Below are 22,909 nucleotides of genomic sequence, written 5' to 3' on the forward strand. Positions count from 1 at the left end.
CAGAAATCAATTTTAAAACTGAACAACTAAATAACACTGTTAAAACCAAGCTATATTCCTAGTTTAAAACCATTGCTTTAGAAAACAAAAGGCTTGGTCCTACACCTATTGAAGTCAATGGCAAAACTCCCAATGACTTCTAAGACCCTGACCTTCCAATAGACTCAGTGCAGTCATGCTTGTGATATGGGCGATTGTGTCTTTAACAGATGAGCGTCTCAGACAGAGAACCTGGTCTGTGTTATTGTTACGCACAGCCAATTGCCAGACACAAAATAAAGCAGAGCTGTTGCAAGCATTTTAAGCACTGAAGCCCCTATCATCAGGCGTATTAGATGCCTAACTCCCATAGAAATCAATTATTTCAATGGGAATTAGGCACCTAAATCTCTTTGAGGATCTGGACTTGAGCGACCAGTGAGCACCACAATTTCCAAGTACCCATGAAGTATCCCTGAAGTCAACAGAACTCTGCACTGGGCCAGGGGTCTGACTGTGTAGAATATGTTGCAGGATCAATACAAAATTTGCAGTTAGTTGGACAACGTGCAATTTAGATTTCAATCTTATGCAACTTCAAAATAGCTGCATAAAGCCCTTGTACTCCAAGTCCCTCTCTGTATGGCGTCCACAGTGGGAATGGCAATTCAAGGTCAGATTCAGGAAGAGTGGGCTCTTAGTTCAGCAATTTTGGGGCCTGTAAACATCACAATATCACATACAATATTTGATGGGCCATGCCTATTCAACATTATGACATGTGAGGACTCCTGCAATTATAAAGCTGTTAAAAAGAGGATGGTGAGCCTCCATGTCTGCAGAGGGTCGGACAAGAAGTAATTGACTTAATCTGCAGTAAGAGAGATTTTAGGGAAAAACTCTTAAGGGTAGTTAAGTACTGGACAAGGTTACCAAAGGAGGTTGTGGAGTCCCCACCACTGAAGGTTTTTAAGAACAGGTTAGATACACAGCTGTCAGGAATGGTCTAGGTGTACCTGGCACAGAGGGATGGACTAGATGACTTCCTGAGGTCCCTTCTAGCCTTACAGCTTTATGATTCTATGCAACTTCATGCTATGGCCTGCATCAGCCTAGTCAATAATCCAGCCCTGTACCAAGTGATCTCCAACTTCAGCATTAACATAGTAATGCAGTGAAACAGTGGGCCAAATTCTATTCCCTGTATGAATCCAGTCAGACATCAAGCAAGAGTTTCGCCTCCCTTGCACCAGGGTACTGGTGCAACTTCATCAGCGTCAACGGAGTTATTGCTTATTTACACCAATGTGAGTAAGGCAATAAGTGGATCAGGGATGGTTAAGAGAGAGGAATTGTGTATCCGTTATGTGGGTGTAACTGACTTCATTTGAGTTACTCCAGATTTACCTCAGTGTCAATGACAGGAAAATCTGGCCCACTATCTAAAAATTATAAATGGAAACAGTGCATTTTAAACTGCTGAAGAAATGCCAGCAGCACAGTTTTTCCCTATCGCACTCATCTGTTTTGATTCACTCCTTGTATGCTGGATTTTCCATCACTACGCTCTTAAAAAACCTTTGTCTCCTTTATTTCCACATGTAATAATCTTTCTCGCCACATAATTTACTACACATGCTATCAGTAATAATAATAATAATAATTTTCAATATGAACTGAAAATCAAGCAGTAAAATGAAGTCCCAGGGTTCTTTCTTGCAATTTAATTTGTAAAGCCTCTTGAGTTGTAGTCTCACAGCTGATGGTATTAACTAGAGGCACCTCTGGGATATATTACAGTTTCTCATGTTCAGTCAAAGACTATGTATTATCATAGTGATGCTTTTCATGTTACTATATATAAAGACTGTGACAAATTTGGGGGTTTAGATCATATAGATACGTGTTTAAGACGGTGTTGTCCAAACTTTGCAATGCTGGCCATCTCATTAGCAATTTACCAAGTCCCTGAGGCCACACCCTGTTTGTGAATGCATTGATAAATGTTCATACTGTGGTGTATTGAAAAATGTGTTAAAATTATAAGCTATCAATTTAAGTTTGTAAGGGGTTTCAGGGTCCTGCTTGCAGGTGAGGGGGCTCTATTGGGACGTGTGCAATCTAGCAGCAGTCAGTCTGCATGGTCGGATGAGTTGTGCCCCTCTGCCTTAGAGAGCAACCTGTTTTTTCTCTCTGTTTTTGGTTCTTGTGTGTAAAGTTTCTAGATTTTACAAAATAACAGTGGTTGGTTGGCAGGGGACGGGGGGGAGGACTTGACTGAATCAATGTAAACATATTTCAAAACATTTGACTTTGAATTGAGAAGGGTCTGAAGAACAGCTTGAAATTTTTGGGAAAAGTGATGGGATTCTCCAAAAATGCCAGGATTTTAATTTAGCCTCTGTTCTCTTCATTCAACACTCTCTCCTCCATCTTTACTTTTCAAGCAGCAGTGAGAAGTTTAATGTCTTAACAATACCTATACCTGGCCATTTTGAGCACTGGGGATGACAAAATCTCAGAATTTAGGGTTTTTCCTGGAACCTTCATATTCAAGGTATCTTGGGTGTGTTTTACAAATAAATAAAAGGTGATGAGAATACCAAGTGATACTCTGAGGACAGAAGGAGGTAATACATCTAGGTATTGTGGAGGCCAGTGCTCTATGAATATGGAGACCGGCTAGATTAGACAGAGAGGTAATCAGAAGGCAATAATGGCATTCTACAAAAGTATGACATTAGCAGACAAACTTATCATTAAAATACTTATCAATCACATCCAATAGATAAAGTTACATATGCACAGATATAACAGAATACAAGTTTCATAAGGGTACTAAGATGCTGATGGTCTATTACAAGTCACAAACCTACATAATGGTCAGCTAGCGCCTTTACTTAATCAAATGATTATATTACAAACAAACTCAAAACATTGACGAGTCAACTACAAATATTCTCTAACAAATGAACACTGTTTATATTAGCATAAGGTTTCGCCTTTGGTTAGCTAAAATAACTCTTAGCTGGTTACTCAAATGACCCTCAGACTGCTTCCTTCTAGCAATCAAGAATTAATTCCTTGGACTTGAACCCCAGCCTACCATTTTTTGCACACAAAATTATGTGTGCTTAGCAGGGCTGATAGAGAAATGATGTTTCAGGAAATAGATAAAACATATTTAGATCATTTCCTCTGACACACACAGTAGTAGCAAGTAGCAGGTTGTTGCCAAATATTGTGATAATTTGCTAATGGAAGGAGTGTTGGACTAACTGTCTTGTCCCTCAATTTACTCATTTTGCCAATGTTTTAAATGGCAGCATCTCACAGAAGTTTTACTCTGTTGACAGATATTCAGGAATATATTAGGGAGAGCTGGATTTTTTTTTTTTTGTTTAACATAAGTCAAAATGATATATTTCAATCATTTCAAAACTTAGTTTTTTGAATCAAACAATTTGTCAAAACCAAGCCTTTCCAATGAAAAGTGACAGTTTTGACAAACTGGTATTTTCCAGTGACAAAAAGTTGTTGCAAAAAAATTGCTGACCAGCTCTAACAGTAGGTAACTATTTTCTTCTAACATGTATTTTCACTCTGTTATTTCCTTTCCATCTTGGAGTATCTCTCTTTGGTTTCTTAAAAGTGATGCCATTGGAAGACACTCCGGCTATAAAACAATTCCATTTCTCATCATATAATTGCCTGAGTACAAACACAGTGGTTATTCACCTGGTGCATCAGGAGAACCACTCTCCTGAGTGACTGAAAAGAAGTGGTCCATCATTAAAATAACAGTCTCACTGAGAATGTTATATTCATAGTGAGAACTGGGATTTACTGCACTCAACTATCCAGTATCCATATCAAAAGGTAAGAGCTAAGAGTACGTTGACTGGAAGTGAAAGAATCTCAAAAGATTCAGAGTTCAGGATCAGCTTGCATAAGCATGGTCTGAACCTCCAGAGGTTGCAGAATTGGTTGGAAATCTTGCGAGAACAAGCCATCTCAGCAGAAACATCACAATCAGCCTCTCATAGTATAATAATTTCTGGTCCAAAATAAAACAGTGAAGAGGTGGGGAAATGATAAATAATGGGGAAAACAAAACAAAAACAAAAAACCCAACAACCTAGCGTTCTTGAACTTAACCTGCCTTCTGTGATGGGAGTCTCTTTGGAACAGATTGTCTCCTGTTAAGCAGAAGAGTCACTGACCTTTTATGTTCAAAACCAGCAAAACTTGTTAAGTATGCATAAGCTAGCTAGGAAAGAGGAAGCAAGAGAGCTTCCCATTACTTAAGTGAACTGACAATTACTTCCCTACAAAGTAAAGCAGTAGAGTATTAATATACTGGAATGTCCCTACGCAAATGCAGAGTCATGAAAAACATGCACAAAAAGTTGTTAGTGATGTTAAAATTCCATAAACTCCATCATTTAATCTAGTGAGCTGAGAAGAAACATTTGCTTATCAGAACTTGAATATCAATATAGAGGAATTAGATCTATATGTAAGTCCAGTGGTCTGAAGCTCTAGGTAAGGAGCTCTATATTTCTATATATAAATATAGTGTTCCTGTGTTTTCACAAATTAATGTTGTGTTCCCTATTTCACTACTGAAGTTTTCCATGTTTCATACAAAGACTCGGTGCTGGTGTGTGGGGAAATACTGCCTATTAAGTTTGTTCAGCTAAGGTACTATTTAATGATCCCAGAAAGTCTGGGTGGGATCTTGAATTGGTAGTATTTGTTAGAGGGCTCTCTAGCTATTTGAACCCAGTCCTTGTTGCTGCTAACAGCATCTGCAGAGGGGTTACATAGAAAAAGAAGAGGTAGAGTGCTGTTGCTGAATGTTAAAATTAATTACATCGGCAATCTGCAATTCAGGAAACAAGAGCACGGTGGTGAAAATCTTTGTAAAAAGAGAAATGACATGAGTACTGGAAGAGAGGAAGGAGAAAACATTAATGGGCCAGTTTTTGAGGTGATCTAAACCACAACACACCATAAGAGATTTTAACTACTCGTGTCAATTGCCAAACATGCCTCAGCAATTTCTAAATTAGGAAGGCAGCAAGAACTAATGCAAAAATACCTGATGAGGTTAGAAAAACAAACAACCTATCAAGATTGCCCCTAACCAGAACTGAAGTATCTGTACTTAGAAGTTGGTCCAATAAAAGATATTACCTCACCTACCTTGTCCCTGTCAAAACACCTGGATTCAGTTTGGAATAATACGAGCTAATGCATTTGGGGGGAGGGGGAAGGAATGGTCTGAAACACACAAATACACAATGTGAGAACTTAACTGGGAAGCAGTACATTTGAGAAAGACCCCAGCATAGCATGGATTGTGAGTGGTTTATGGTGCTTTACACTCACTCTAGGCCACTAAAGGGGGTCTACAGCCCGAGTCCCAGCTGTAGAAGGGTAATTCTGGTTCAAGGTGTTCAAAAGTTCTTTTTTTTTTTCTTTTCTTTTTTTCCAATTTTTTGATTTCAGACAATATTTTTGAACAAACAGTACCCTACTTCTGTATTTCAGAAGGGAAATCTTTGTTTTTTCTTTCTCTCTTTCTCAGCAATATGGTGGAATTGAAGGCTCATATTTTATGAGATAATAACTAGAGAGCTGTGATTCATCCTTTTGCTTTCTTGTTGAGTATTGTATGTACTGACATTTGTGAAACCATATTTCTCACCCTTACAATATCTGAAACTACGGAATACATTTTTTAAGTGAGCTTCGGCTACCGTAGGCTGCTTGTAAAAAAAAACAAAACAGAATTTGTGCCTTAAGACTTAACAACTGTCTCTTTGAAACAAGCAAGTAAATAAAATATACAATATTACTGCTCCAAAATTAGAGATAGAGTGCAGGTACATGCTCAGATGGATTACAGGAGAATTCTCAGTACATACATTATGTAGGCAGCGTGAGGGAAAGAAGAATGTTCTTCTAGGCACTGGGTTGGGATTCAGGAGATCTAAATTCTGTTCCTGGCTCTGCACAGACTTCCCATGTGACCTTGGCCAAGACACTTGATCTCTCTCTGTGCCTCAGTTTTCAATCTGTAAAATGGGGATAGTACTTCCTTTCCTCAGAGGGGTATTGTGAAGATAAATTAGTGGGGCACACAAATATTATAGTAGTGAGGGCCATGGAAATAGATATTACTACTGTATATTCCTGGGAATGCAACCCATTCTAAAAAAGGACACAGCATTTGACAAGAGCCAATATAAGATCTAGTGTGTGGAATATTTCTATGGAATACTGCATTTTCAGTTTAAAGATTTTAAATTTCCAAGACTTAAACAATTGCATTACTATCCTTATAAAAAATATTAACATAATTAAGGCCTTATCGATGTAGTGGTCCAAACCACTGAAACTTTCAATAATGTTTCGAGCTATTACTGTAGTATTTTTAATAAGGGAGTATTTTTCTGGTTTTTATTTAGCTGTATTTAAGGGACCAAACTTTTCCTGCAGTCACTAAATATGTGCAATGCCATAAATATGAAATGAATTCTATTTGGTAGATGTAACTTAATTGGTTACATGGATGTAGCTAAGAAAAAAAAATCTTATCTCACTTTGTTCAGTGTTACTATGGGCCCCATCCTGGATTACTCGCATGTCTAAAACTTCCACTGAAGTTAATGGAACATTGGAATACACACCGATAAGGCCTTAATTATGCAACTGTAACAAGTCTCAGCTCATGAGTTTTCTAACCCACCAGCCAGAAGAAGAATAGGCTATCATTATTTGACAAGTGCTAACATAGTATCATATCTTGTTGTACTTGAAAAGTTTAATAAAAAGAGAATTATAAAAAAACATTAAAATGACACACACAGGATATTTAATAAAGCAGATTTAAAGCTGGTGTTTGATATTCCAGTTCTACACAACTACTATTCATTTTTATTGTTATTAAAAATGATCGAGAGGCAAACATTTCACATTTTTCCCACCACATGAGATTCTTGTAAATGCCCTCCTCTTGAAAAGAGATAGCACAGAATGAAGCTGACTGGTAAGTAGAGACATCTAGTAGCAAGAATGGCTTGTGACCATGACTGCAAAGTCAAGGCACAGATGGGGATTTAATATCCCAGCAATATATAGATGAACATAATCATTCATGCTATGCTTTCCTCATAGGAAGTTTCTCTTTCAGAGAAGGATGCTACAGCAAGTTTGTGCTGCCATTGCTCTACAACAGGTCCAGCCATAGGAAAAAGCAATATGCAGATTGTTAGGTACTGTGTCTCCAGGCAGCCTACCACAGTGGTGAGCCTCCATAATGCCCCTGTGCATGGGCTGGGGCTTAAGAACCACTCTGCAGTTCCTTATGTTTCAGGTTTGAGGCTTTCATTGTTTTCACTATAAGAAAAGTAATAATTTAACCCAGCAACAACCCTCCCCCCAAAAAACCACTTCAACCAACCACAACCTAACCAGACCCTCTTGTCACAGCCTAATCCAGCGGGTTTAGAGCTGACCCAGATACATATGCAGAGGTGAGCCTGTGGCTGTCTTTAGTTTAAAATAAATAAATGAAACCAAAATGTTCCCACTTCCAGCAGCTGAAGAATTTTAAAAGGAGGGTGGTGACTTCAGCAAAGAGTACAGCCAAGCTTTGCATTTGGCCACACACAGTGCTCAAGTCTAGACTGATTGGCCCAGACATCGCTTCAGCCACATGTTTTCAAATTAAATTAAACCTCCTGATCAAAGAACTAGGATCACTCAAAGCTTGCCATAACTTCTTAATGATACATCTTATTATTTGATTGGAGAAAGAAGTAAAGCAGTGATATTCAATAATTTCATCCCTGGGTTAAAGAGAGCTGCTTACGCTGGAGGAGCAATACAGAAAAGCAACATCCCATTAAGTACATATTTTATACAAACTTCTGAACAAAAAGGTGAGTGACAGCTGAGTGTGCTGCACTAGGCAAAGAGGTAGAGGCATGCATGTGAGCCAGCGTCCTGTTTAAAAAACACTCTGGTAGCCCACAAAAGGGAAAAATCCATTGTGGGATACAAATAAACACACACAGTAGTTGACCCCATCATATGAAAAGTTTTGTTGTGACTCTGAGCAGTAATGTAGCCTTTCCTACCCAGTGTGTTAATATCACTTGTTTCTGCCTTAATCAGGTCAGCAATGAACATTTCATTGTGAAAATATTTACAGTGTAGAAACTCTCATGTGAAGACTCATAGACTTTAAGTCAGAAGGGACCATCAGGATCATCTAGTGTGACCTCCTGCACATCACAGGCCACAGAACCTCACCCACCCGCTCCTGCAATAGGCCCATAACCTCTGGCTGGGATACTGAAGCCCTCAAATCATGATTTAAAGACTTCACATTACAGAGTATCCACTGTTTACTTTAACCAGTCAGCAGTGCCCGATGCTGCAAAGGAAGGTGAAAAATCCCTGAGACAATAAAGGGTCATAGTGTGTGTGTGTGTGTGTGTGTGGGGGGGGGGTTTGACAGTGAGAAGGAAGGTTGTCTTCATCCACACAAATCAAATCTGTTGGGGTTCACATCTTTGGGAATGGATGCCCTGTCCTTCCTGTAGGGAGGAGAGCTCTGTGTATGTGTAAGGACAGACAGGAAAGGAAAAACAAACAAACCAAACCACAATATCCATGTTGTATATAAAATCAGCACCGCTGATATGACTTGTGCAATTTGCTGAGGTCCAGAATTTAGCACAAAACAACCTCTACCCTCTTAAAACCTCGCTCGTAGGTCTAATTAGACCCAGTGATAGTGGGGTTCCTGAGGGTGGCTTTTCTCCACCTGCCTGCTCCAATCCAGAGAAGTCCGCACAACCAAGTCCTGCTCTGATGTGTGCTTACCTGGTTCAGGTCTGCGACATCAGCTCTTCCACCACTGGTCTGATCAGTCCTCACTAGCTTGGGAAGTGCTGTGAAGCCAGCACTGTCTTGCTACCAGTCTGATCAGTCCTCACTGCAAAGCCAGCTCTGTACAAGCCAGTTCAGCTTGGTCCAGTCCTGCAGGATCACTCCACCCATGGTTCAAATCTCTAGAGAGAGAACCCAGAGAAAACTGGACCCTTAATGTCCCTGCTCTCTGAAATAGGGCTCCTAACCTCAAAAGCAAGCCCTTGTTGAACTTGAATCCTGTTCCCTCATCAGAGTCCATTGCCTTTGAAGGCATGGTGATCATTTACTCCAGGCATTTCTGCACAATACCTATGTCCTTTCATCAATACAGGTACAGTAACAATCATTATATAATCAAATTTCCACTACAGCAAAACAGATTGTGGAACTATGGGTAAGCAATATTATATTTCATGTAAATGAGGCTGTCCAGAGCTTGCTTTTCCCCTGTAGAGGCAGCAGAAAGTTCCATTCTTTTAAGCCTTCTAGCTCTAGGGCTAACACAGATGGAAAGCAATAAGGAAAATTATTTCCGCATTCATCTCTGTTCTCTTTTTTGCTCTATGCATGTATCTGCACAGGGGGTAAAGGGACATTAGACAAATTTAGATCTTTATTAACCGTACAGATGTGCTTTGTAAATGTTTTACTGTTGTAATGAAACAACAGAACTCAAAACACAATAAAAGTCAGTGCTAGCCTTTATTTAAACAATTCTCTGGGTGTGCTAGAATTTGGTGACCTGTCCCTCCCCCACAAAACAATTGGAAACAAATATTCTCCTCCAACCCCAATGTCACCTCTAATTTTGTGGTCCCCTGGGCAGCTATGCATTTCATCCACTCTGCCATCCAGTCTTGACAACCTGTAAAACAAGTGAACTTTTTAGTGTTTCATAAAATTACACTTCAGGTCTTCATTTATAATGTGTGGCAGGTAAATTTTAAGGGATTGGCAAATTGACTGTATATGGGTTAATCATTACATTCACTCTGAGATTAGAGTCTGTTCAGCCATGTCAGAATAACATGACTTAAAAATTAAGAGCCTGTGATAGGAAACACCATTGTGACAGACAGATGGAGCTAATCACAAAACAGTAGTTTAATGAGGTGATACCACATGACCATCATGTTGAGCTTTTGTCCCAAACATTTTACCACAGCTATGTTTATAACAGAATTCATTTATGGCTCAGGGACAGTTTTGAGCTTTGTGTAAATGACAAACTGCACGGATATTATTTATCAGTGGGCTAGCAACTAATACAGGGAGGCCTGACTTCATAAATCTGTACATCTGGATATGCCAAAGGCCTAAAAACAGTATTGTAGCATGTACTGGGTGTACTTGTGACTTGCTTACTGAAAACCTAAACATCTTCTTGAGTTTAACCAGGATTTAGCACTGCAGAAATATAAGCCCATTCCGAGTTGGGAAAAGACTTGGATGCAGTTTCTGGTTCTGTTGCCTCTGCAATAAAACTGGACCATTCTGCCTCAGGCATCAGAGTAGGAGTCAGGAGACTCAGGTTTTATTACCAGGTTTGCCACTGACGTACCATTAGATTTTTTTTGAATTAATGCTTTATTTGCCAAAAAATGCAGGTTTTTTTACACTTTTTGATTTGCCAAACTATTTAGAAAAGTGTCATTTTTGGTTCAACCCAAAACAACATTCCCCCCCCCCCTCGATTTTTTGAAATTGCCAGAGAACCAAAATAGGGGTGTGAAGAGGCGGGCCCTCATGGAAGGGATGGAGTGGGGGCGGGGCCAAGGGCGGCGGGGGGTGGTGTCAGTAATGCAACCCTCAGGCCAATGTACTAGTCCTCATGTGGCCCTCATGGTCATTTGAGTTTGAGACCCCTGATGTAGGCAATCCCCTCTTCTGGAACTCTCAGCTCACAAGAATTGCTTCCAAGTATAAATAAAGCAGAGAGCAAAGTATTTGCTCAAAAGGACACCTGCATAACAAACAGTAACAATAATATTGTGTTTCTTCAAAGCCTAAAAACTTCCTCACATATACCTCTACCTCGATATAACGCGACCTGATATAACACGAATTCGGATATAACGCAGTAAAGCAGTGCTTCGGGGGGGTGGGGCTGCACACTCCGGTGGATCAAAGCAAGTTCAATATAATGGGGTTTCACCTATAACGCGGTAAGATTTTTTGGCTCCTGAGGACAGCGTTATATGGAGGTAGAGGCGTACTAAGAAAAAAAACCCAATCTAGTAAAGCTATGTGTAACATCACCATCTGATGACTGCTGCCATAACAGTGCTTTGTTCATTTAGTTAAGATTTTTGGAGTGTCTTAATTATACACCTGTGACCCAATTTGCCACTCATGTAGATGTGAGCCACTCCCATTTGACTTCTTTGGGAAATATGTGTATCCCATAAAGGGAGAACAGGATCCCAGAGTTTTAATATGGATATTAATATAGAAGGGAATTTTTAAAGCACATTGAACATTCTCCTACAAAGTTTATGGCTATAAGGTATTTCTTTAATTTTATGGCATGGGTCTGGCCGAACAGGAAAATGAGACTGTCCTGGAGTTCCTTTTTCCAGCTTGATTGAGAGACGTAATCAAACACATCTTTGGCATAAGAAGTCAGAGGAATTATGACCACTTATGCCAGAAGTGAATTTAGGCCATTGGATCTATTTTCATTTTGTTGATAAATCCCCAAAATATCCAATCTCCAAAGCCTTTCAAAGAAAGACAATTCAGTGATCAGTAAAGCAAGCAATTCTCTGCAACAGGATATTTGATATAGCTCAATTCCTCCATTACCGGGGTAAAACACATCTACTAATTTACTGTAAGGTTCAGGCAGAATTGTGAAAGAAGAGCTACACCATTTGAAAAATCTGAGCTTCATAACTGGAAGTTTTGAGCTGTCACTATTTAATGACATCACCATATAGCAAAAGGAGGAAGTGATGCAGAGACCTTCCCTTCTTCAGCCTCAGGCAACGGATTTTAAAATAAGATGATGTGAGTCTGGATATTACATTTTGGATGTTGGTCAAGTCTGCATACTGCAACCTTTGCGGAGTATATAATCTTTGCAGCCCTTGCTCAGATAATTGTCTGTTTTGTGTCACTTGGAGCTCTAAGTTCAAAAACACAAGCCAATGTTCTGGTTTTGCTTTACAGCATGTTCTTCGCATCACGTCAAGTGATGTTTGTTTCCTTTCCACTGTGATCCCAATTTCTATAAAGTGATGTAATACACTGCAAAGAGGGGCAAATAAAAGATTTTAAATATGCATTCCACTGTGAAGTGCAACAAGTCAAGTCTTTGGAAGGCTGAAACCAGTTTTTTCAAAACAAAAAACAAAAAAACAAAAAGGCATTGCAGTTTAGTTTGGGTGAAGTGGTTCTGTTAAATTAAGAAGTCAAGTACTCCCAAACTGAAGCCCATCCTTCAGGCTGAACTGAGGTTCCAGAAATCTGTGATAGGGACTCCATCTTCCTCCCAATACAGCCCCTATATCTTCCAGTCCCACCTCTCCCCTTACTTGCTCAAAGAATATGATCCAGTAAGAGAGAGAGAGAGAGGGTGAGGGAGGGGGAAGCCCAGGTCTTACTAACCACTCTCTTACATTGGAGTTTCTTCTTTTGAGGCAGCTAGACAGAATGCTCTCCCACTATGACATTTGCTCTTAAGGGAAAAGTTTGGAGGTTTGCTTCCTTGGTCCATTCTAGTTTCATCCTGTTGGGATAACCAGGTTCCTAGCTTGTAGCCCAGAGCCAGGAAGCTTTCTGCTGGATCTCATTAATCTGAGTAATGGTATTAGTCCCAGCGTCCAGACCAGATTTCAGTTTGGGTTACAAACTGTAGAGAGAATTTTGTCTGTGTGTGCAGAATGTAGTTGCATACAACACTGTTAACTCTTCTACCCGAGCAGCTAGTCAAAATTCAGGGCTTGCATGTTGTTTCTGTTAGAATGAGAAATTGATGACAGCATCGGGTCTCTTTGTACATCTTTACAGAATGCCCCTTTCAGCCAGCATTCAGCCAAAAAAGCTCTCTCTCTCCAGGCTTTTCTCTGCACCAACACTGAGCTCTTGTTCAGGATGTGTCTGGAGCATCTCTCTCTCTCTCTTGCTTTCTTACACACACTCACACCCCTCCCCACACCCACACCCAGGGCTGACTCCAGGCACCAACGCAGCAAGCAGGTGCTTGGGGCGGCCCATGGAAGGGGCGGCACGTCCGGCTCTTTGGCAGCAACTCGGCGGTGGGTCCCTCAGTCCCTCTCGGAGGGAAGGACTTGCCGCCGAATTGCCGCCGAAGAATGAAGCAGCAAACACGCTGGAGTCAGCCCTGCCCACACCTTTCCACCAAACAATACCCAGAGAATCCTCCCTTCCACCACCACACAGTTCAAATTCCTGAGCAGACTCACATGTGTCTTTGTTTTGGGCAGTGACATTTGCCTTGATTTGGTTTGAGGTTCCTATTGTTTCTTACATTTATCCCAAGTGAAGAGCAGTTGCTACACTCACCAGTTTTAATGAGGTTTAACCCAGCCTATAACAATATTCTTCTTTGCTTATTGCCCTGTAGTGTAGTGTTGCTATGTGCTGTTAAATAGCTGTTGCACCTCACAACAGAGGTATTTCAGTGATGGCAGAGTAGCTTTCTGTTCACAATTTATAAAGGGCTTTGGGATCTTTTCAGCCACATAATACTACATAATTGTAAGACTTAATTAAATTTTAATATCAGGAATTATTGATTACAAATCAGAGCTGTGGCTAGAGAGTTAGGAGAAACTCCTTTACTCTCCTGCAGTAATTGGGAAGATTAGATAATAGAATAATAATATAAAAAAATAGAAAAGGATAGAATAATAGAATCGTAGGACTGAAAGGGACCTCCAGAAGTCATCTAGTCCAGTCCCCTGCACACATGGCAGAACTAAGTATCACCTAGACCAGGGATTCTCAACCTTTTTTTTTTTTTCTGAGGTCCTCACAACATGCTATAAGGTGCATGCCCCACCTGTCACAACCATTCTTCTGCATATAAAAACCAGGGTCAGCATTAGGGGGTAGCAAGCACAGCAATTGCCTGTGGCCCCATCCCACAGGGATCCCTGTGAAGCTACATTGCTCAGGCTTTGGCTTCAGCCCTGGGTGGTGGGGCTGAGGGCTCCGGGCTTCTGCCCCATGCAGTTGGGCTTTGGCTTTCTGCCCTGGGCCCCAGCTAGTCTAATGCTGGTCCTGCTTGGTGGACCCCCTGAAACCTGCTCGCTGCCCCGGACCCCTGATTGAGAACCACTCATCTAGACCAGCGGTTATAGATATTAGTTCCTTTTTGTCGTTAGAAGGAACTAGGTGCACAACTTTGGTGAAATACATTACAGTGGCACCGTCTTGCTTTAGAGGGATAGTATAAACAAAAATAAGCACACACAAGCCTGCCTCAGTTTCCCCTCTTGCAGGCAGTGTAGTTCAGCCCACTGGTCTATCCCAAAACATTCCTCCCCTTTCAATGTAAAGGAGATTCCAACAGAAGTCCCCCAGATTTCCATCTGTTGGTTTAGGGGCTCACAAGCAGTCTTTTCCGAGTAGACTTCTTTGAAGGAGAAGCACAAATAGTTGGTGTTCCTGCTCTCTCTTTCTCCCCCAGTCCCTCCTTCAGTCTTTAGTTTTCTCATCCAAAACACCATTCCTTCCTCCAGGTGCTTTCCCTAGCTGTCCTTCTATGCCTGTTCCTGAGCTCTTTGTCTGGAAAGACCCAACAGCAGTTCCTATTCCCTTCTAGTAGAGAGACTCACAACTAATTTCATCTCTTCCCTGGTTTCTGTCTTACTGGATGTATTACTTACTGACCAACCTATATTCTCCCTGCTCCTTAGGAGTTCAAGTGCCCAAATACCTTGGTTCTGGGTGGACTCTGAACAGGGTCAGAACTGGACTCAAAACTCCTTAAAGGGACAGCATGTTTATAACTGGTATGTTATGAGACCCTATTGTTACATTACAGTATTAGAATTTTGTTAGTGTAAGCAAACCTAGAATTGTGGTATTCTAGAATCTAGAGATGGAATGACTTATTAGGTCCTCTAATCTATGTCTCTGACAGTGCACCACTGCTATCTACTGAATCCCCAAATGACCTGGAAGATTTTAGCACTCTGAATGAATGCTCACACTGGCTCTTTGCCAAATAATGAAACCGTTTATGGGCAAGACTTATTGCTTCCTCGCCATCCCCTCGGCCTCCTCCCCCCCGCCATGAACTATGTTAATCAGTTAAATTCTGCTTACCAATCATTTTTAAACTGTGTGATTCAAAAAACTGACAGTCTGACCTGATCAAAACCAATGTCAGCCATAATCTAAAAAGAAGAAAGGCAAAATTGATAGTGGTTGAACATGACATAACTTTAATTATTATAACAAGGCATGGGGATAATGCAATAATCCATATTCAGACCTGGAGCAGGTGGGTGCAACTCCCATTAACAGCGTTTTGCCACCTGCTTAATCCAGGGCTGAACGTGACCCTTTATTTCCCGAGGAATTTTTTTCATATTTCCCCTTTGTGCAAGCGGAATCCTCAGTCAATGTAGCTTGAATAAGGATAGGGTTAAAATTGAGTAAAGACCTCTAGATCTAACCGCTAATTATTTCTTTTCCCTGTATCTACATTCCGTATAGATATCACAGCATGTTTTCTGGTGCATTAGTTACATTCCCTGAGCACTTAACATAAGAACAGCCATACTTGGTCAGACCAAAGGTCCATCTAGCCCAGTAACCTGTCATCTGACAGTGGCCAGGCCAGTTGCCCCAGAGGGAATGAACAGAACAGGTAATCATCAAGTGATCCACCCCCTGTCGCTCATTCCCAGCTTCTGGCAAACAGAGGCTAGGAACACCATCCCTGCCCATCCTGGCTAATAGCCATTGATGGGCCGATCCTCCATGAATTTTCTTACTATTTTTGTTCAAAATTTTCAATGTTATTTTAATGCATGAATTCTTTCCTATTATTTCTTTTTTTTGTATTATTGTATCCTCTTTCATTAGATATTTATTTATTTAAGATTTTATTCCTTTTCTGATTTTTTTATTTTAATAATTTTTCATTCTTATTAATATTTCTTTTTGATAGCTTAGCTTTTTAAGCCTTCCACTTGCTACATGCATAATACAGGGAGACTGCTTTTAAAAAGCTTTAGTATATAATACATGGATTATAATTTTTTCATTGAAAGATTTTTTGATGAAAGATGGTTTTTGATCAAAATTCAAACTGCCATGGAAAAATTTCATTTGGGTCAAAAGTTTTCTCCTCCTCTCTTTCCGCCCCTCCCCCCAAAAGAGAAAACCCTAAACCAAAAACCAATTTTTTAAAATAAATATTTTGAGGTTTTGTTAAATCTGAGGGGCTTTGGGTTTTGAAACCAATTTTTTTTTTACCAAAAAACTGAAAAAGTTTACTCAAAATTTTTGAAACCCAAAAAAGATTTTGGTTTGTTTTTTCATGGAAAAAGCAAAACATTCACAGGATTCCTTTTTTAAAAGATTTTTTAAAAATTCTGCCAAAGAATAATTGCCATTTTCAACTGGCTCTAATAATTCATGCTAGGTGAGAAGGAACACAGTGTTCAAGCAAATAGATGGTAGATAAAACAAGCACTGTTTCTTTACCTGAGAATCCTATGGGTGAGGTGAGGAAGTAGGGAAGGAGGAGATTTAATATCCCACACAAAGGAATTATATGTATTATCCCCATAATGCAGCATTTTGGCACAATATTAAATCTGAAATAAAACTACGGAAAAAAGAAAGACTCTGTATACAGCAACATTATTATACTCTGGCTGCCAGTCATGACTGAAATAACATTACTATGGGGAAAATCACAGAAAACCTCTCTCATACTCATATCATATCATCTGAAAAGAAAATTTCCACCTTCTTGTCATGTCCCTCTCTCACCCCCACCCATCCGATTTTGGATTTCCCACTAGCTGAAATGTTTGTCTCCTACCACAGTCTCACTTACATTCTTTCCAACTTCTGTGAGTCTCATTCAAATGTGAATCGAAATCAAAACACCTCCTCAGAATTTCAAATGCTCATGATTTCCCCATCATTTATCCTATTGTGCCAATTTTAAGTCATTCTTTTCAACTCAGTGAGCTCAGAATTTGTTATGAATGGAGAATATTGGAGCATCATTAACATTTTAATACCATTTTATTAGCCTATGTACGGACTCAAGACTTAATGGAGTGCAGGAGTTGTGTGCAGACCTCTTCATGCAATGTACTGAAAAATCAGTCCCAGGTATGGTTTACTGAATGGCTAACAATTTTGAAGACTCCTCCAAGGAGTCATGTTTTTCTCTTCCCTAAGTGGATATTGTATATAAAAAAGCTCCTTGCCAAGTATCTTTTCTCAGCCCAATTAGGTGTGAAAAGCTAAATATATCATATCAAAATGATTCCTTTTGGATCATAAATTCTACCAAGTGCCTATGAGCTCTTTCATTCTCAGAATATTGGTCAGTAAAACAAGAGCCAAGGATGCATATTAGTCACAGTGGGTACACTTGATAATGTCTGGATTTGCAATTCACAAGCTAAATATCATGCATTATAGTGTGCATATAGACTATAGATGGCATTTATGTGATTAATATGATTAAATGGAGAGGTATGTGATAAACTGCACCAATATGTGATAATATAAATTTATCCTCACCTCTCTTAGGTCCTTATAACTATCTCAGGTACTCATTACCATAGATGCTGAGTGCTACACAATCTTTTTTAATCATAGAAATGTAGTCCTGGAAGGGACCTCAAGAAGTCATCAAGTCCAGCCTCCAGTGCTGTGGTAGGTCAAGTAAATCTAGAACATCCCTGATAATTGTTTGTCCAAACTGTTCTTAAAAACCTCCAATTATGGAGATTCCACAACCTCCCTTGGAAGCCTATTCCAGAGTTTAATTGCCATTATAGTTACAAAGTTTTTCCTAAAATCTAACCTAAATCTCCCTTGCTGCAGATTAAGCCCAGTACTTCTTATCCTATATTCAGTCGGACATGGAGAACAATTGATCACAGACCTCTCCACAGAAGCCCTTAACATATCTGAAGGCTATTATCAGGTCCCCCCACATTCTTTTCTCAAGAATAAAGATGACTACTTTTTAAGCCTTTCCTCATAGGTCAGGTTGTCTAAATCTTTTACCACTTTTGTTGCTCTTCTCTGGACTCTCTCCAATTTGACCACATCTTTCGTGAAGTGTGGAGTCCAGAACTGGATGCAGCACTCCAGCCGAGGTCTCACCAGTGCCAAGCAGAGTAGGACAATTAGTTCCCATGCCTTACATACAACACTCCTCTTAGTAATATGTATATCCTCAGAGAGCCCTGTGAAGTAGTGTTATTCCCCCTTTTACAGATGGGGAATTGAGGCACAGATAAATTAAATGACTTGCCAAGTGTATGGCAGCACAAGACATTGAACATAGGTATCCCAACCCCCTGACTAGGGCCTTAATCATTGGATGACCCTTCTTGTCACATTGCCTCTCTACTAATCCATATTCCCAGGATATATGGTAGCATACCAGTCCCTCAGCAGCTCCAAACAGACACTATCTGAGACTATAAATCAACTTGCAGAGAAATTTCTTTCTGTTTTCCCCAAATATGGAATTTCCCTCAAAAATTATAATGGCCCAAGGTCCAAAACTGGTGACGAAGATGCATACCATGGCCATTGATAGTTTTTCTATATGTAAAGATGTCATTGATTTAAAATCTGATACCTCACAGCTCTTTAGAGGTCAAAATATGAACTTTGATACCACTGGGACATACACCACTCACTTCTAGCCCTGGAATTTAAATTAGTGATGTTCTTCTGTATTCAAAATTATTTTTGGTCATTTTCTGATGGGGTTTACATATGTGTGTTTTCATTTTTCTTTCCTTCTTAAAGCTGCATAACTGGACACATGGTAACTAAGGCACCTGGATCTATAGGCCAAGGGATACAAGACATAGGCTGAATAAATATTTTTAAACTCTCTGAAAACTCCTAAAATAGTTGTTCATGTGACCTATCCGCAATACATGGTGAATACAAAGGTTTTTATTATGCCTAATGAAAATATTTAGTAACTATTTTTTCCATTAGTCCAATTAGTTCACCATTTTTTCATGTAACTGAGCATATTATTCACAAATGGCAAACCCACAAGTAATGTATGCAGCACTTGTCTGCGATGACTTGCATAAGTTTCGTGTGTGTGTTTGCCATTTGTGAGTAATGCACTATCTCAAACATTTGTGTATGTAAATATATACTGAATGTGCAGCTTTGAGCTACTATTTTTATTTACATGTTAAAAATATAATGTCACATGGGAACATAAGATTTGCCATTTGGTCCTGTGACAAGATAAGTTCACTGTGGTCTGTAAAGGTTAACAGGTCCTGCCAGTTGCAGGCCGTTCTGACAGAGTACAAAAGGAAGGGTCTCTTCTCCTTTGGAAATTATTGCCCAGTGTTTTTTGATTGATTTACTTTGTTTTTACCCCAGACAAAAACAAGCTCTGAGGAAAGAGTCCTAAGCTTCAGGCATTACTATTTTATTTCTCTTCCATGACTGGTGAAATTGCTTGCCAGCTTACAGGTGCACCTAGTCAACTATTCAGCCTCATTCAGTAGGAAAGCAGGATGAAGCCCTACGTGCTTGCCCCCTAAGCCCATTCCAGTGAAGCACTTGAGCACATGCTTAACTTTAAGCTGGTGAATAGTCCCACTGACGCCCCAATATCTGACATTTCAGAGAAAGATGGAAGAAAATCCATAAAGTTCTTATTCAATTGTGCAATACTGTGAATGGAATCAAAATTTCCCTTCCTGACAACTGTAGCAATGTCACAAAACAAGAGATTTGATTACCCTCATGTAAGTGGACGAATGTGTATGTGTAATAAATGTTGGCTTGCCGACTCAGAACTCCTGTGGACTTCCAGGGGAATTCTGCGTGCACAAAAATACAGGGCTGGACCCTAAACATGTATGTATTACTTTCAAAAAGTTTTATTTTCCAGTTATGCCCCAGTTATTTCATCTCACTATTACCGTGTGCTTCCTCCCCATCTGCGTTTTGTATGCACCTGTCATCTCTCCTCTGCTACTTAGATTGTAAGATCTTCAGGGGCCATCACTATTATGTTTGTACAGAGCCTAGCACAGTGGGGAAGAGCACCCAGATACTATTGCAGTACAAAAAATTAAAAATAATAATATAGAACACAATCCGTGTGAAAGATGGCAACACTTTGAATCAAAACCCTATGAATAATTTTAGCATATTGATCCTGGGATGGGTAGAACAATCATCCCTAGAAGTGCTGAGAACGTTCCAAGCACCCCTCTGGATCATGTCCATATTCTGCAATATGGGGAATGCATATCCAAATGACATAGTTAACATACTCTATTTTTGCCGTGTTAATCTAGTGTAATTGAAATTAATTTTCACTCCATCTCCTGTAAATGCAGAAGAGAAAATTGCAATAAAATATTTGTAGGTTTTACCTAAATTGGCTGACTGATGAAAAAAATAGTTACTAAAGTTCTTAATTAGGTACAAGGGAAAAAAAAACAAGTATTAAAAACAATTCACACAGGCATTAGTATCTATATACAAAGAAGTAAGCCAAAGGAAGAGGGGGAGAGAAGGTTTATTTGAATGTATTTAGGGCCTGGTTTTCCACTCTGTTACACCACTTTTATTCCACTGAACCTCTGCTGAAGTCATTGGGGTTACACTTGTGTAAAACTGGAGAATGAGATTCAAAATGCCTGAAAGAGGGCTCAACGCTGCAAAGGGCTATGGGCAACCTGTGCAGTTCTGAGCACCTTCAACTCCCACAGATTTCAGTGGGAGTTGAGTGCTCAGCATGTCACAATAGGCTCTCAGCAGCTTGCAGGATTGAGCTCAGAGACTGAAAAATGCTTTTCCTAAAGGTGTTGCTAAAGAACTACACAGTTTGAGAATCTAGTGCTCAATAATCACTAATAGAAAAAAGAGGAGTTAGTAAAAAGTGAACCTGTTAGTCCAAAATAGGAGAATCCACCCACTGACTTGCACTGAAATAACTGAAGGCATGAATTACAACTCATTTAGCTGTTGTGGCTCCAGTTACTGTGTTGACAAGCCCTGAACTACTCAGTTTCCCCTACAAGCTGTCCACCTACACCAGGGTTGAGGCACTTGAATGGTACATTGTGGGGAAGCTTGAATTGCTGCTGCTCATACTATACTAAGCAGAATTAGAAGATGTTGGTCTCCAGTGCTGTGAGTCCAGCAGTTTATCAAACCATTAGAACTTGCTTTTTAAAGGAAAAAGGATAAGGACTTCTGAATTAATTAGATAAAATACTAGGGCCAGCTCCTTGGGTCTGGCTGAGCTGTTCTCATTGCAGGGCCTGTGAGAAGATTGGGGTAAACCATCTTTTGTACTCTCCTTATCCTGGGGTTACAGGAGGTCACTTTGGCCTTCAGGGCTATTAGTTGCACCAGCACTAACAGTTCCCCAGAAGCCTTTCTGCTTGTTGGGAAATCACCAGGGCTCAAGGCACTCTAGACTTGCTGCTTCTGACATGCCCCTTATGCTGAAGGATGGGAGGAGTAGGTTGCATAGAGCTGCCCATATTGGCTTTATTACACCAGGGCTGCCAGGTGTATCCTCACTGCAGTGCAAAGCAGTCAGGAAGGCAGGGGAGGCTGTAAAAGGCCCTAAATACACTTAATAAACCTTCTCTTCTCCCCATCTTATTTTTTTCCTCTCTCACTCTTCTTTTGCCCTACTTCTTTGCATACAAATACCAATACCTGTGTGAAGTGGTTTTGTCTGTTGACGACTTCAGAGGAGTTGCATCTGCTTATGTCAGCACTGAATTTGTTATGCTTTATGTATATATTAGTGAGGACTAGTTATATAAAACAGAACTGGACCCTACAGGTAATTAATATTATCAGTCCCACCAGAAGGAATAGGATGAGGATGTTTTTTAAAACGGAAAGGTGGCACTTGGGATTCACTATTGAAATACAAAGGGGAGGTCATCATACTGGCAAGTAGAGGAAGTTAATGGGGTGTTCTACTTTGGGACTGGCTGGCTGGCTGCTTTTCAGTGCAAGTACCGTGCCAGGCATATGGGGCTAAGTGCCGAACATCTGTGAGAAATGCCAGCCAGAAAAATAAGAGACTTCTGGCTGTGGTTGCCTTCCACAGAAACCCAACATTTCAGCAACTTGGAAACAGAAGACAAAACTTGCTGCTATGGCTCTGTCGCTGTTTCATAAGTAATCAAAATCTTAATACTTAAAAAAAAAAAGAAAAGGAGATAGAGAGGAAGAAGCGACAAAGAGTCCTGTGGCACCTTATAGACTAACAGACGTATCGGAGCATAAGCTTTCATGGGTGAATATTCATCTATTAGTCTATAAGGTGCCACAGGACTCTTTGTCACTTTTTATAGATCCAGACTAACACGGCTACCCCTCTGATACAGAGAGAGAGAAGTACTTAAATAGGTGGTCCCAGCACAGAGCTGCTTTAAATACTGTCTTACTTCATCTGTGAATACTGGCATGACCATTTTAATCTCCCTTTTTTCATTGTTTGTACATAAGAGCTTTGACACTGAGACAAAAAAATAATATTCTAACATCTGCTGCTGTGAGAAACCAATACCACCGGTGAAAACCTCAGTAAACTAGGGGCTGATCTTGCAAGGTGCTGACCATCTCATTTATTTCAGTAGGAGCTTAGGGTTCTCAGCAGCTAACAGGGTCAGGCCCAAAGGGTCTGATTCCGCTACCATTGAAGTCAGAGTCTCCTTGATTTCAGTGGTGCGGATCAGGTTCTAAGTACATGATAGCCATACAAAGCACCCTTCCGTGAAGA

General features: G+C 40.1%; 1 long non-coding RNA gene across 1 annotated transcript in view; it reads right to left on the reverse strand.

The window, feature by feature from the left end:
* The window catches only part of LOC117879255, a 49,362-nt gene that overhangs the window by 20,977 nt on the left and 5,476 nt on the right, over positions 1 to 22,909 (reverse strand). Inside the window, exons 2-3 of the long non-coding RNA XR_004646214.1 lie at positions 9,729 to 9,793; positions 8,881 to 9,068 (exon numbers count right to left, since the gene is read on the reverse strand). This is a non-coding gene — a long non-coding RNA (uncharacterized LOC117879255). The remainder of the gene's footprint in view (positions 1 to 8,880; positions 9,069 to 9,728; positions 9,794 to 22,909) is intronic.

Source organism: Trachemys scripta, chromosome 6, assembly GCF_013100865.1.
Source record: "Trachemys scripta elegans isolate TJP31775 chromosome 6, CAS_Tse_1.0, whole genome shotgun sequence".
NCBI classification, from domain to species: Eukaryota; Metazoa; Chordata; order Testudines; family Emydidae; genus Trachemys; species Trachemys scripta.